Source organism: Pongo pygmaeus, chromosome Y (genome assembly GCF_028885625.2).
Source record: "Pongo pygmaeus isolate AG05252 chromosome Y, NHGRI_mPonPyg2-v2.0_pri, whole genome shotgun sequence".
Classification (NCBI taxonomy): Eukaryota; Metazoa; Chordata; class Mammalia; order Primates; family Hominidae; genus Pongo; species Pongo pygmaeus.
The window spans coordinates 106,975-120,062 of record NC_072397.2 but is presented as its reverse complement, the minus strand read 5'-3'; the positions used below and the strand labels follow the sequence as shown (position 1 = coordinate 120,062).

Sequence of the window (13,088 nt, the reverse complement as noted above, 5' to 3'; positions counted from 1 at the left end):
TCCAGGTTCTGTCTGTCCGTTTGTGCTGTTTCTACCCGCCCCCCCCCACGGTGCTTCCCCGCCACCGCGGTGCTTCCCCGCCACGGTGCCACCCCGCGGTGCTTTCCTGCCACGTCACCCCACCACGCGGTGCTTCCTTGCCTTGGCACCCCCCCCCACCCCCCGCAGTGCTTCCCCACCATGGCGCCTGGTTCTCACGTGCGCGCTTCATGTCGTTTTCCTTCCAGGACTCAGTTCTTGGCGTGACCTTGCTTCCACGTGCAGTGGCGGTGGCCTTCGTGGCCGTCTAAGGTAGTAAGGGCTTTAAGACTTGAAAGAACTTGGTCCGTTGGCTGGATGTCACTTTTGGTGGTAAAAAGCAAGTTTTCTCGTTGTCTTTGATGCCCCAGAGAAGCAGGGTGACCTGGGTGAGACCTAGCGGGGCAGGAGAGAACTCTGAGACTGAAGTTGTGTTGCTTGCAGTGTCTGCACCGCTAGGAGTCCGAGGGACACCTCCACAGGCCCCACTGTCCGTGCACGCACCGACCCGGCCCTGCAGGTGGAGAGCATGGTGCTCAGGCGCCCACAGTGACTGTGGGCAGAGGCCAGCAGGGTGTGCGCTTTCGTGACTTAATGCACCTGGCCCAGCTCGCTGCCAGGTGCAGGTGTCCGTCTATGTCTCCATCGTGTGCCTTTGGGACGGTTTTCTGTGAGCTGGGCCCCCGGCCCAGGGGACGAACAAGTAGGGGTGTCGCTGGCATCATCAGGCTTCCCCACGTGAGGCCTGCGCCGTTTCAACTTCTCCCCGTCGCGTGAGTGAGTGAGTGAGTGAGGGCCTGGAGTCACAGCCCACGGCGTGTTGTCAGGCGTGTGGAGTTTGCCCGGCGGCTGCTTGAGAACTCACGTCTGAGGGGACTTTGAGTTTGTACTTGATGAAAGGGGTTCCCCCTGTGGATCTTAGCTGTGGCTGTGCAGTGAGGTCCGTGTGTGCCTTCTCCTAGCCCGGCTGTTCCTGTCTGTGTGAGTCAGGGCTGATCTCATACATTATTTCCTCCCTTTCATCATTTTCACTCCTCTGTGTTTTCTCTGAAGCCGTTTGAGGATCATCAGCTCCTTCACCTCCACCAGACTCCACCCCTCAGCTGCCCCCGCAGGAAAACACACTTTTTTCTCTTTGTTAATTTCCTTCAAACTTTGTTGGCTAATTCAAGGTTTTCATTTATTGAGACTATTTTGATGATTTACATTTTTTCTAAAACAATTTTTTGCATAACTTAGAAATTTATTGCTCTAAAGCTTTTCTTTGTCTTGTACGATTTAAAAAATCTTTATCGTATCTGCATCATGTAGACACTTTCTTGACAGAATTATCTGTTTCTGGTTCCTTTCTTGATCCGTCATGCTGCAGACTAATATTAGTATATCTCTTTCAGTAAGCAGCTGTCAGTGTTACAGATTATTCCAGTTCTTTCTCTCATGAATTTCTACGGTCATCTTTTTTACATACACTTCCTTCTGTCATTTTTTTCTAGTTTGTTGAATATGTTGTTTTGTGAGCTGTATTCAGATATAATTACACACACTAAGATTCACCGATTTTAAGTGTACAATTTGACCCGTTTTGGTAAAGCACACACCTGGGTATCCACCCCCACAGGCAGGACCGGCCACTTGTCGCCTGCCCTGGGTTTCCCCCGTTCCTCCTTTTGTGCGTCATCAGTCCCCCTCTTTTCTCCTGGCCCGGGGGCCACCCACAGATGTGCTTCCGTTCGCTGTAGTTGTGCCTCTCTCAGAATTTCACATGAGGACTCTTGGAGTATTTTGTCTGTGGTTTCTGACTTCTTCCTGGCAGCATCTTTTTTTTTATTTTAAATTTTAGTTTGAATGGACAAGTAATATTTGTACATATAGGGTACAGCGAGATGTTTTGCTATGTGTGTGTTGAGGATTGATTAAATACTGTGGTGTGGATACTGTGGAGCTCGCTGTGTGGCTGCTGGGGTGTGATTACCGTGGGGCTCACTGTGTGGCTGGTGGGGTGTGGATACTGTGGAGCTTGCGTGTGGCTGGCGGGGTGTGGATACTGTGGAGCTTGCGTGTGGCTGGCGGGGTGTGGATACTGTGGAGCTTGCGTGTGGCTGGCGGGGTGTGGATACTGTAGAGCTCGCTGTGTGGCTGGCGGGGTGTGGATACTGTGGAGCTTGCGTGTGGCTGGCGGGGTGTGGATACTGTGGAGCTTGCGTGTGGCTGGCGGGGTGTGGATACTGTGGAGCTTGCGTGTGGCTGGCGGGGTGTGGATACTGTGGAGCTTGCGTGTGGCTGGCGGGGTGTGGATACTGTGGAGCTTGGGTGTGGATACTGTGGAGCTTGCATGTGGCTGGCGGGGTGTGGATACTGTTGCGCTCACGTGTGACTGGCCAGGGCGTGGATACTGTGGGGCTGGCTGGCTGTCCCTGGCCGTATGGGCAGTTTGTTCTTTCTATCACCGAGTAGCTTCTGCTGTGTGTGTGCTCCATCTCTACCCTGTTCTGGGGTCGATAGACATCTGGTTGTTTTGGTTTTTGCCTCTTTTGAGTAAAGCTGCTGTGTGTCTGTGCACTGATTTACGCAGACGTGCTTGGGTTTTCCTGAGGTGATTAATACCGCAGAGGTGAGCTCTGCCTCATCTGGTGGCCACATGTTTAGTTTTGTAAGAAGCTGTAAAACTGCTTCCAGGGTCCGGGTGCAGTGGCTCATTCCACTAATCCCAGCACTTTGGGAGGCCGAGGCCGGCAGATCACCTGAGGTCAGGAGTTCGAGGCCAGCCTGGCCAACATGGTGAAACCCCATCTCTACTAAAAATACAAAAATTAGCTGGGTGTGGTGGCAGGCGCCTGTAATCCCAGCTGCTCGGGAGGCTGAGACAGGAGAATCGCTTGAACCCGGGAGGTGGAGGTTGCAGTGAGCTGAGATCGCACCAGTGCACTGCAGCCTGGGCAACTAAGCAAGACTCTGTCTCTAGGCAAAAAAAACAAAAAAAAAACACAAAAAACCCTGCTTCCGGGGTGGCCCTGAGTGACACGTTTCCAGGCAGCAGTATTGACCCCTGTGGGCACGTGGCCACACGCTTTGCTTTTAGCCGTTCTGCACACGTGCAGGCGTCCCGTCCTGGCTGCGCTCATTTCCCTGATGGACGTGTTGACCACCTTATGTGTTTCTCATCAGTTTGTCTTTTTTTCATTTTGGGGCAGCTCTGCTGAGATGTAACTGATGTGGGATACATGGCGCGTGTTGAGGTACAGTTCAGTGAGCTTCAATGTCCGTACCCACCCATGAAACCATCCACACCACCAAGACGATAGGCGCCCCTGCATCCTTGCGCTTGAGCCGGAACGTACGCTGGACTTTTCTCTGCTGCTTTCTGACGCACCCCCCGCCCTCATCCCACGCTATCTCAGGCCTATTTTCTGTCAATATAGATTTGCCGGAATTTTCTAGAATTTTATGTAAACAGAATCAGACAGCAGGCACTTTTTTTATTATGGGAAAGTTCACATAACAGAATTCACGATTGTAACCATTTTGAGTACAGAACTCGGAGACGTTTGTTACATATACAGCACAGTGCGACCACTACCGTCCAGTTCCAGAACATTCTCATTGCCCTAAGAGGAGGCTGCATCCCCCTGAAACGGTCGCTCCCTCTTTCCCTCCCCAGCCCCCGGCAGCCGCCAGCCTGCTTTGTGTCTCTAAATTGCTCTGCTCTGGATTTTTCGTGCTTGTAAAGGGAGGCCTATGCTGGGTGACTCCGTGTCTGTTCACTCTCACTTGGCGTGTGGTGCTCGAGGTTCTCCACGCTGTAGTGGGCGTCAGGGCCCTCTACACACGCACACCCCCTGTGGGAGGGCCGGATCGCGTGGCATTCCTTGTATGTGTGCACAGGGCCAGATTGCGTGGCGTTCCGTGCGTGTGTGCAGACAGCCGGATCACGTGGCGTTCCGTGTGTGTGCAGAGGGCCGGATCGCGTGGCGTTCCGTGCGTGTGTGCAGAGGGCCGGATCGCGTGGCGTTCCGTGCGTGTGTGCAGAGAGCGGAGTCGTGTGGCGTTCCTTGTATGTGTGCACAGGGCCGGATCGCGTGGCGTTCCGTGCGCGTGTGCACAGGGCCGGATCACGTGGCGTTCCGTGCGCGTGTGCAGAGGGCCGGATCGCGTGGCATTCCGTGCGTGTGTGCACAGGGCCGGATCGCGTGGCGTTCCGTGCGCGTGTGCAGAGGGCCGGATCGCGTGGCATTCCGTGCGTGTGTGCACAGGGCCGGATCGCGTGGCGTTCCGTGCGCGTGTGCAGAGGGCCGGATCGCGTGGCATTCCTTGTATGTGTGCACAGGGCCAGATTGCGTGGCGTTCCGTGCGTGTGTGCACAGGGCCGGATCGCGTGGCGTTCCGTGCGTGTGTGCAGAGGGCCGGATCGCGTGGCGTTCCGTGCGTGTGTGCAGAGAGCGGAGTCGTGTGGCGTTCCTTGTATGTGTGCACAGGGCCGGATCGCGTGGCGTTCCGTGCGCGTGTGCACAGGGCCGGATCACGTGGCGTTCCGTGCGCGTGTGCACAGGGCCGGATCGCGTGGCATTCCTTGTATGTGTGCACAGGGCCAGATTGCGTGGCGTTCCGTGCGTGTGTGCACAGGGCCGGATCACGTGGCGTTCCGTGCGTGTGTGCAGAGGGCCGGATCGCGTGGCGTTCCGTGCGTGTGTGCAGAGAGCGGAGTCGTGTGGCGTTCCTTGTATGTGTGCACAGGGCCGGATCGCGTGGCGTTCCGTGCGCGTGTGCACAGGGCCGGATCACGTGGCGTTCCGTGCGCGTGTGCACAGGGCCGGATCGCGTGGCATTCCTTGTATGTGTGCACAGGGCCAGATTGCGTGGCGTTCCGTGCGTGTGTGCACAGGGCCGGATCACGTGGCGTTCCGTGCGTGTGTGCAGAGGGCCGGATCGCGTGGCGTTCCGTGCGTGTGTGCAGAGAGCGGAGTCGTGTGGCGTTCCTTGTATGTGTGCACAGGGCCGGATCGCGTGGCGTTCCGTGCGCGTGTGCACAGGCCGGATCACGTGGCGTTCCGTGCGCGTGTGCACAGGGCCGGATCGCGTGGCATTCCGTGCGTGTGTGCACAGGGCCGGATCGCGTGGCGTTCCGTGCGCGTGTGCAGAGGGCCGGATCGCGTGGCGTTCCGTGCGTGTGTGCACAGGGCCGGATCGCGTGGCGTTCCGTGTGCGTGTGTGCACAGGGCCGGATCACGTGGCGTTCCGTGCGTGTGCCGTTCCACTTCCGGCTTTCTGGGGAACCTGCACGCCGTCTTCCCGAGTGGCTGCACCGTTGTTCGTTCCCACCGTGTGAATTTTAGAACCGGCCCCTCCATTGCTACCACAGCCTGCTGGGATTGCGTCGGCATCCTGTTGACTGTAGATTAACTTGGAAGAATCTTGACCATACTGAGGCTTCCGTCTCAGGAACGCGGTCCAGCTCTCCCTTATTTCAGGCACCTTTCACTTCTACGCCTGGTAGTTTGGTCTTGTTCACGGTTCATCACATGATACCCAAGCATTTCCTATTTCTGATGACACTGTATGTGGTATTTTTTACTTTAATATGATTGTCGATGGCGAGTGTTCAGAAGCACTATTAGTTTTTATATGTGGACTTTGCATTTTCTGACCGAGTTTAACTCAGTCATCGGCTCTACCAGCTCAACCTTTAAGTCGGCAGAGTCTCTGACGCACGGTCAGGTCATCTTCAGGTGAGCACAGTTCAGCCTTTCTCTTCTCGTCTGCGTCTGTGTCTCTTCCCTGACTTTCTGCACGGCTCGGCCCGCCAGTGAGTGCTGGAGAGCCATGGAGAGCACGCCCCTTCCCGCCTCGGGCTCAAGTCGTCCCTGACACAGCGCCCCTGGCTGGCGTCCTTCATCAGACTCAGGAGGCCCCTTCCCTTTTGGTTCCTTGTTTGCTGGGAGCTCTTGCTTTTTTTTGAGACAGGTTCTCACTCTGCCCCCGGGCTGGTGTGCAGTGGCATGATCTCAGCTCACTGCAGCCTCGACCTCCTGGGCTCCAGTGATCCACCCACCTCAGCCCTCCCAAGTAGCCGTGACTACTGGCACCCGCCACCACACCTGGCTGATTTTTTTCTTTTTTTGTAGAGACAGGGTTCTGCTGTGTTGCCCAGGCTGGTCTGGAACTCCTGGGCTGGAAGGGTCCTCTTGCCTCAGCCTCAAAGTGCTGGGATGATGACAGGCATGAGCCACCACGCCTAGCCTCAGTTTTACTTTTTAAAATTATAAATGTGCCTTGAAGTTTGTCCAGTATTCTAGACGTGTATTTCTACCTGTATTGAGGGGGCAGTGAGGTTTTCCTTTGGTCCTGTAAAAGGTGAATGTACCTGACTGACGTCTGAGTGTGAAGGCAGCCCTGGTCCTTGGGTGAGCGCCCGGTCCGTGGTCCACCGCAGCATGTCACGCTTCTCCTATGCATTAGCTGTGCATTGCCCGGCCATGCAGGGGTTGCGTCTGCAGTCATGAAGGACTGGTCTTGACCTGACTGACGTCTGAGTGTGAAGGCAGCCCGGGTCCCTGGGTGAGCCCCGGTCCCTGGGTGAGCCCCCAGTCTTTGGGTGAGCCCCCAGTCTTTGGGTGAGCCCCCGGTCTTTGGGTGGGCCCCCGGTCTTTGAGTGAGCCCCCGGTCCCTGGGTGAGCCCCCGGTCCCTGGGTGAGCCCCTGGTCTTTGGGTGAGCCCCTGGTCCCTGGGTGAGCCCCTGGTCTTTGGGTGAGCTCCTGGTCCCTGGGTGAGCCCCGGTCCCTGGGTGAGCCCCTGGTCCCTGGGTGAGCCCCTGGTCTTTGGGTGAGCTCCTGGTCCCTGGGTGAGCCCCTGGTCTTTGGGTGAGCTCCTGGTCCCTGGGTGAGCCCCTGGTCTTTGGGTGAGCTCCTGGTCCCTGGGTGAGCCCCGGTCCCTGGGTGAGCCCCTGGTCCCTGGGTGAGCCCCTGGTCTTTGGGTGAGCTCCTGGTCCCTGGGTGAGCCCCTGGTCTTTGGGTGAGCTCCTGGTCCCTGGGTGAGCCCCTGGTCTTTGGGTGAGCTCCTGGTCCCTGGGTGAGCCCCTGGTCCCTGGGTGAGCCCCTGGTCTTTGGGTTAGCCCCTGGTCCCTGGGTGAGCCCCTGGTCTTTGGGTGAGCTCCTGGTCCCTGGGTGAGCCCCTGGTCCCTGGGTGAGCCCCTGGTCTTTGGGTGAGCCCCCAGCCCCCGGTCCCTGGTCCACCACATGGTGTCACACTTCTCCTATGTGTTGGGTCCACATGGCCAGGCCTCACAGGCGTTGGTGTCTGCGCTCATGAAGGACTGGCCTGCTGTCTCCTTTTCTTGTGATAGCTTGGTCTGGTTTAGCATCAGGGGGATGCTGGCCTTGGGGAGTTGCTTGGAAAATGTCCTTTAGAATTCACTTTTCTGGAGCCATTTGTTTAGAATAGGTGTTATTTTTATTTGAATGTTTGGTAGAACTCATCAGTGAAACCATTTGGGACAGAGTTTTCTCTGTGGGAAGGTTTTTTAAAGACAGCATGAATTGTTTCAATAGACACAGGCTGTCTATCTTTTTTCTTTCTTTTTTTTTTTTTTTTTTGAGACAGAGTCTTGCTCTGTTGCCCAGGCTGGAGCGCAATGGCACCATCTCAGCTCACTGCAACCTCCACCTCCCGGGTTCAAGCAATTCTCCTGCCTCAGCCTCCCGAGTAGCTGGGATTACAGGCATGGGCCACCACGCCCAGCTAATTTGTGTATTTTTAGGAGAGACGGGGTTTCACCATGTTGGCCATGCTGGTCTCGAACTCTTGACCTCAGGTGATCTGCCCGCCTCGGCGTCTCAAACTGCCGGGATGACAGGCGTGAGCCACCGCGCCCGGCCACTGCCATCCACTTTCAAACCATCAGATCTCACAAGAACTCAGTATTACGAGAGCAGCAAGGGGGCTGTCCACCCTTATCACCCAGTCACCCCCCAGCAGAGCCCTGCTCCAACACTCAGGATCACAGTTCCCCATGAGACTTGGGTGGGGGCTCCGAGCCAAAGCCCACCGCTGGTTCACGTGACCCTGAAGACTCCTCCGGCTCCGCGATGTCATTTGCTCACGTAGCTCGGCAGCGTTTTCACATCTTTACGTTTCTGCAGATCGTCCTCTTGTTCCGTCACCCGCCAAGGAACTCATGCTGAACTTGCCAGCTGTGGTTGTGGCGTCCTCCTTTCTCCTGTCACACCCGTCGGTCGGTGTCGGCGTGCCCTGTGCGAATGTAGATGCTCGGGCCTTTGTCCGCCTCGCGAGTCCGCCCGCAGCAGCACCATCACGTGGGCCTTGGGGCCGGTGGTGTTTCCTGCTTAGGGAGCTACTTTGAGGCCAGCAGAGCCATAATGGAATAGGGTTCAGCAGTACAGGGGCAGACGGTCCACACAGAGCAAGGTGTGTGAGTCCCACACGCGTGTGCTGAGCGAGGGAAGCCAGGCCTAAAAGTCCGCAGATGGCCGGGTCCCGTTGCCGTGTCCTGGAAAAGGTGAACCAGAGCCACGGGGAGGAGGCCTGGGGGCCGTCGCCGTAGCGGGGTGCAGACAGGCGGAAGGGACTGTCAGGGCTGGCGGCCTCGTTCCCTGTCCTGGCTGTGCGGGTGGGCGTGCCGCTGCGTTGCCGGGCCCCACGAGGAGTCGGTCTTTCTGTGTGTCAATCATGAAAAGACTTTTAAAAATCAAATCAGGTTATCTGATGTTTTATTCCCTTTCCGATAAGGATTTTGTAACATTCAGGTAAAACTGCTTTCCTTTGTATCTTTTGCATTTTAGAGTTGATTATCTCCATTTACTTCAGAATTTTTTAAAATTATGAGCTAATTCATTTTGAGGTAATTTTCGGGTTTGGTGTGGTGGGGGAACTGTGTGCGCAGCACTCCCACGCTCAGTTCTCATCCCCCAGATGCCGGGGATGCAGCTGTCTCTGGTTGCGTGTCATACCGTAGTCCCAGCACTTTGAGAGGCTAAGGCAAGAGGATGGCTTGAGGGTAAGGGTTCCAGACCAGCCTGCGCAATCACCCAGACACTAGGGATGCAGCTGTCTCTGGTTGCGTGTCATACCGTAGTCCCAGCACTTTGAGAGGCTAAGGCAAGAGGATGGCTTGAGGCCAAGGGTTCCAGACCAGCCTGGGGAACATAGTGAGACTTCACTGTAGAAATTTAAAAAATTACCCAGGCATCATAGCGCGCACCTGTGGTCCCAGCTACTTGGGAGGCTAAGGTGGGAGGATTGCTTGAGCCCGTGAAGTTGAGACTGCACTGAGCTATGATCACACACTGCACTCCAGCCTGGGCAACAGCAAGACCGTGACTGAAAAACAAAAAAGGGATCACCCTGTAGCTAACCTGTAGGACTGGGTAGACTTGGCGCTAGCCTGTAGGACTGGATAGATTTGACTCTAGTCTGTAGGACTGGATAGATTTGACGCTAGCCTGTGGGACTGGATAGATTTGACTCTAGCCTGTAGGACTGGGTAGATTTGACACTAGCCTGTAGGACTGGATAGATTTGATGCTCCATCCCTGCCACTGGGTCATTACGGTGTGTCTTGCACACAGTGAGGAGCACAGGTTGAAGGCTCACACATCCCCCCATCCCTGGGTGTTGAGTGCTTGGGGTCTGAAATCTGCATGGCCCGTGAGCCAGAACGGTCTGATGAGGTCAAAAGCGTGAGACTAGCACCAGCCCGAGGGCCCAGTGCTGCACCCAGTTCGTTCCCTCCCACCGCACCAGGACACCCTTCCAGGTGGGCAGGACTGAGCTCCGTCAGGATCCTCGTCATGGGAGCCGGCACGTGCCCGTGCGTCCTGCAGGGCCTGGTCCCTCCAGCTCCACACGGCTGCCTTCGAGTCATCCACAGGTGCACCAGCCGGAGAGCATCCTTTCCCATAGCTGCACGGCAATCCCCGCTGTGGCGCGCAGCCCCCTCCACAGTCCCCCCACGCCCCCCGTGGTCACTCCCGCCCTGCACCTGTGAGGACGACTCTGCCACAGTTTATTCCTCCAGTCCCTGCTCTGGCGTCTGGCTCCTCTCCCCTGGGGCGCCGTGAATCAAGCAGCCGACGTCCCCATCCGTGCAGGCTCTCATGGGCAGGGGCCCTCTTCCCACTGGTGTGCTTCTGGGAGGATGGATGTCCTGGCCGGGCCATGGAGCTTTATGCTCAGCCGCCCCGTGGGCCGCTTTCCCGGCAGCTGCGCGGCGTCCCAGTTCCCCCAGCAACGCAGAGGACACCCAGCTGCCTGGCAGCCTTGTGGGACCTGGTGTCTTCAGTCCTTTTTGTCTCAGCCGCGCGTGTCATGTTCTTGTTGCCACCTCTCGGTGCCCCATGAACCCTGCCCTCGCCAGCACCAGTGCTGGGTGCTTCCCCTTGTCTACGGCCGTCGTGCGCCCCTCTCTGGAGGGCAGTGCACGTCCAGACTGGGTTGTGTTCGGGCCTCTTTCCCACTGATGCTTGAAATTCTGCCTCTGAGTCCCTCGTCAGAATCTCGCCTTGCAGAGACATTTCTCCCTCTGTGTCTTGTCCTGTCATTGTGTTCACGGGGCCGGTAGCTGACCCTGAGTCCTGTGCTGGGGCGGTGCAGCGCGCTCCTCTCTTCCTTCAGGGAGTGCACGTGTGTCCCGTGAAAGAAACCTTGGCCTCAGCAGAGCCGTGCAGCGTCCCTCGTGTCTTTCCAGGAGGGCTGCTGTTTGGCCTTTCATGTATTCAGTTTGTGTGAAGTGGGTTTCCCTGTGGATATTCCACGGGGCTCTGTCCCAACTCACTTCCTTCCCTCGCTCTCTTAGGCCACCGGTGCCTGACGGAGACTCAGTCTTCATTACTCTGACTTTCCAGGAACGGTTGAAACCGGGCGGTGGGACTTACATCCACAACTTGGTCCCCCTGTGAGTTCTTTTGTGTTCCCTGGTAAGTTTTCACGTGAGCCTGTCCGTGTATACTACAAACCCCAAAACAACAGGCCTCGGTGCACGTGGATGGCGATTGCTGGACTCTGTGGGTGGGGATCGCGTGGACTCTGGGTCAACAGAGTCGTCTGGAGGAAACTGCAGTCTGTGAACTCAGCAGTGAGGTCCACCTCACCACGTTTAGGTCGTCTTTGATTTCACCCAGCCGTGCCCTGCAGTTTGCTTTGTAGACACTGTGTGTGATTTTTGTTCCATTTCTTCGTAGGTTGATTTTTTTTTTAATGCTCTTGATAGATGGCATTATTGAACATTTTATTTTCTAGTTGTTTGTTGCCAGTATATTGAAATAATTTATTTTTGCATATTGTCCTTGGATCCAGCAACTTTGCTGAAGATACGTATTAATTCCCATATTTGGTAAGCATTTGGATTGTCTACACAGTGTGTTGCTTGTGAATTATGACAGTTCTGCCTCTTCCTCCCCGTCGTGGCATCTTTCAGCCCCTCTCTTGCCTGCTGCCCTGGCTCGGCTGTCCAGGCGGCCTTGGCGGTGACACTGTCCTCTTGTTCCCAGCACAGGGAGGAAGTGTTCGTGTGTCATCGCTGTCTTAGCAGCTGGGGTGTTTCGTAGAGGCCCTTTGTCTCAGAGCATTCAGGCTGCTGTCACGAAACACCATAGCCCAGGCAGCTCGTCACCAGCAAGACATTTACTGTTCACAGGTCTGCGGGCTGGAAGATGACGGTGTGGCAAAGTGGTGCCTGGTTCATCGACGGCGCCTTCCCGCTGTGTCCTCACAGGGTGGAAGGGGTGAGGGAGCTCTCTGGGGTCCCTTAGGAGGGGACTCATCGCATTCATGAGGCCTCACCTCCCAACACCATCGCCTCGGGGGAGAAGATTTCAACACGTGGATCTTGGGGACCCAGGCATTCAGGCCATAGCACCCTTTATTAGAATAAGAGTGTCCCTCCTGATTCTGGTTTCCTGGCCTATTATTATTATGATTTTTCAGTTGTTGCCGAGTTGGACTTGGTACTGTGTGTTCTGCGTGGGATTTCTGTCCCTGCTCTCCAGTGATAACTGGCCTGTGACTTCCTGTGTCCTCGACTGTCCAGGCTGTGCCAGCCTCAGAACAGGCACTGGGAAACGCCCCTCGTTTTTCTTCTCCGGGGGAACGCGTGTGTGATTTCTTCCTTAAATGTTTGGTTGACTCATGGGAGCAGCCTTTGGGGGCTGGAATTTTCTTGGTGAGACAGTTTTAAATTATGGACACAATTTCTTGCAGAAACAGCTCTTTCAGATTTTCTATTGTAGTTTATTTTTTGACTCGTTCATCAGGGAGTCTGTGTCAACAGTCATCTGACTTATAGGCATAAAGTGATTCGTGAGCATCCACTATCTGATGTTTGCAGGATCTGTAGTTACAGCTGACATGGCTAATCTGTGTTTGCTCTTTTTTTTTTTTTGAGACAGAGTCTGTCACCCAGGCTGGAGTGCAGTGGTATGATCGTGGCTCACTGCAACCTCCACCTCCCAGGATCAAGTGATTCTTCTGCCTCAGCCTCCCGAGTAGTTGGGATTACAGGCGCCCATCAGCACGCCTGGCTAATTTTTGTGTTTTTAGTAGAGACGGGGTTTCACCATGTTGGCCAGACTGGTCTTGAACTCCTGACCTCAGGTGATCCACCTGCCTCGGCCTCCCAAAGTGCTGGGATCACAGGCATGAGCCAAAGAAATCTTTCAAATCATCGAGTTTTGATTTTGTTGATTTTCTGTTACTATTTATGTTCCATTTCTGCCATGTATTTGTTCCTTTGAGGTAGAAGTGTAGATGATCGATTTTAAACTTTCCTTCCTCACGCGTGTATTTAAGGCTGTGAACCTGCCATGGGTCGCTGCTGTAGGTGTGTCCCACACATTCCATGAGATGTTTCTGTCGCTGTCCGATTCACCACGTCGCCTGGCTGACGGGGCCATTTATTCCCGTACCTACTGGTTCTTAGTATGCGCTGCTTGATTTCCAGACGTTGGGGTTGCAGCCGCCTCTGGTTGCGGTGCCCATGCGTGGTCTCTGGTCAGGGGAGACCGCGTGCCCGGCACTCCCGCGCTCAGCTCTCATGACTGAGTTCGAAGGCCGGAGCGAAAGCC

At 55.6% G+C, this 13,088-nt stretch overlaps 1 protein-coding gene across 7 annotated transcripts in view; it reads left to right on the top strand.

Moving 5' to 3' along the window:
* LOC129024029 (serine/threonine-protein phosphatase 2A regulatory subunit B'' subunit beta) overlaps positions 1-13,088 on the top strand; it is a 51,196-nt gene that overhangs the window by 25,720 nt on the left and 12,388 nt on the right. The window lies entirely within an intron of this gene.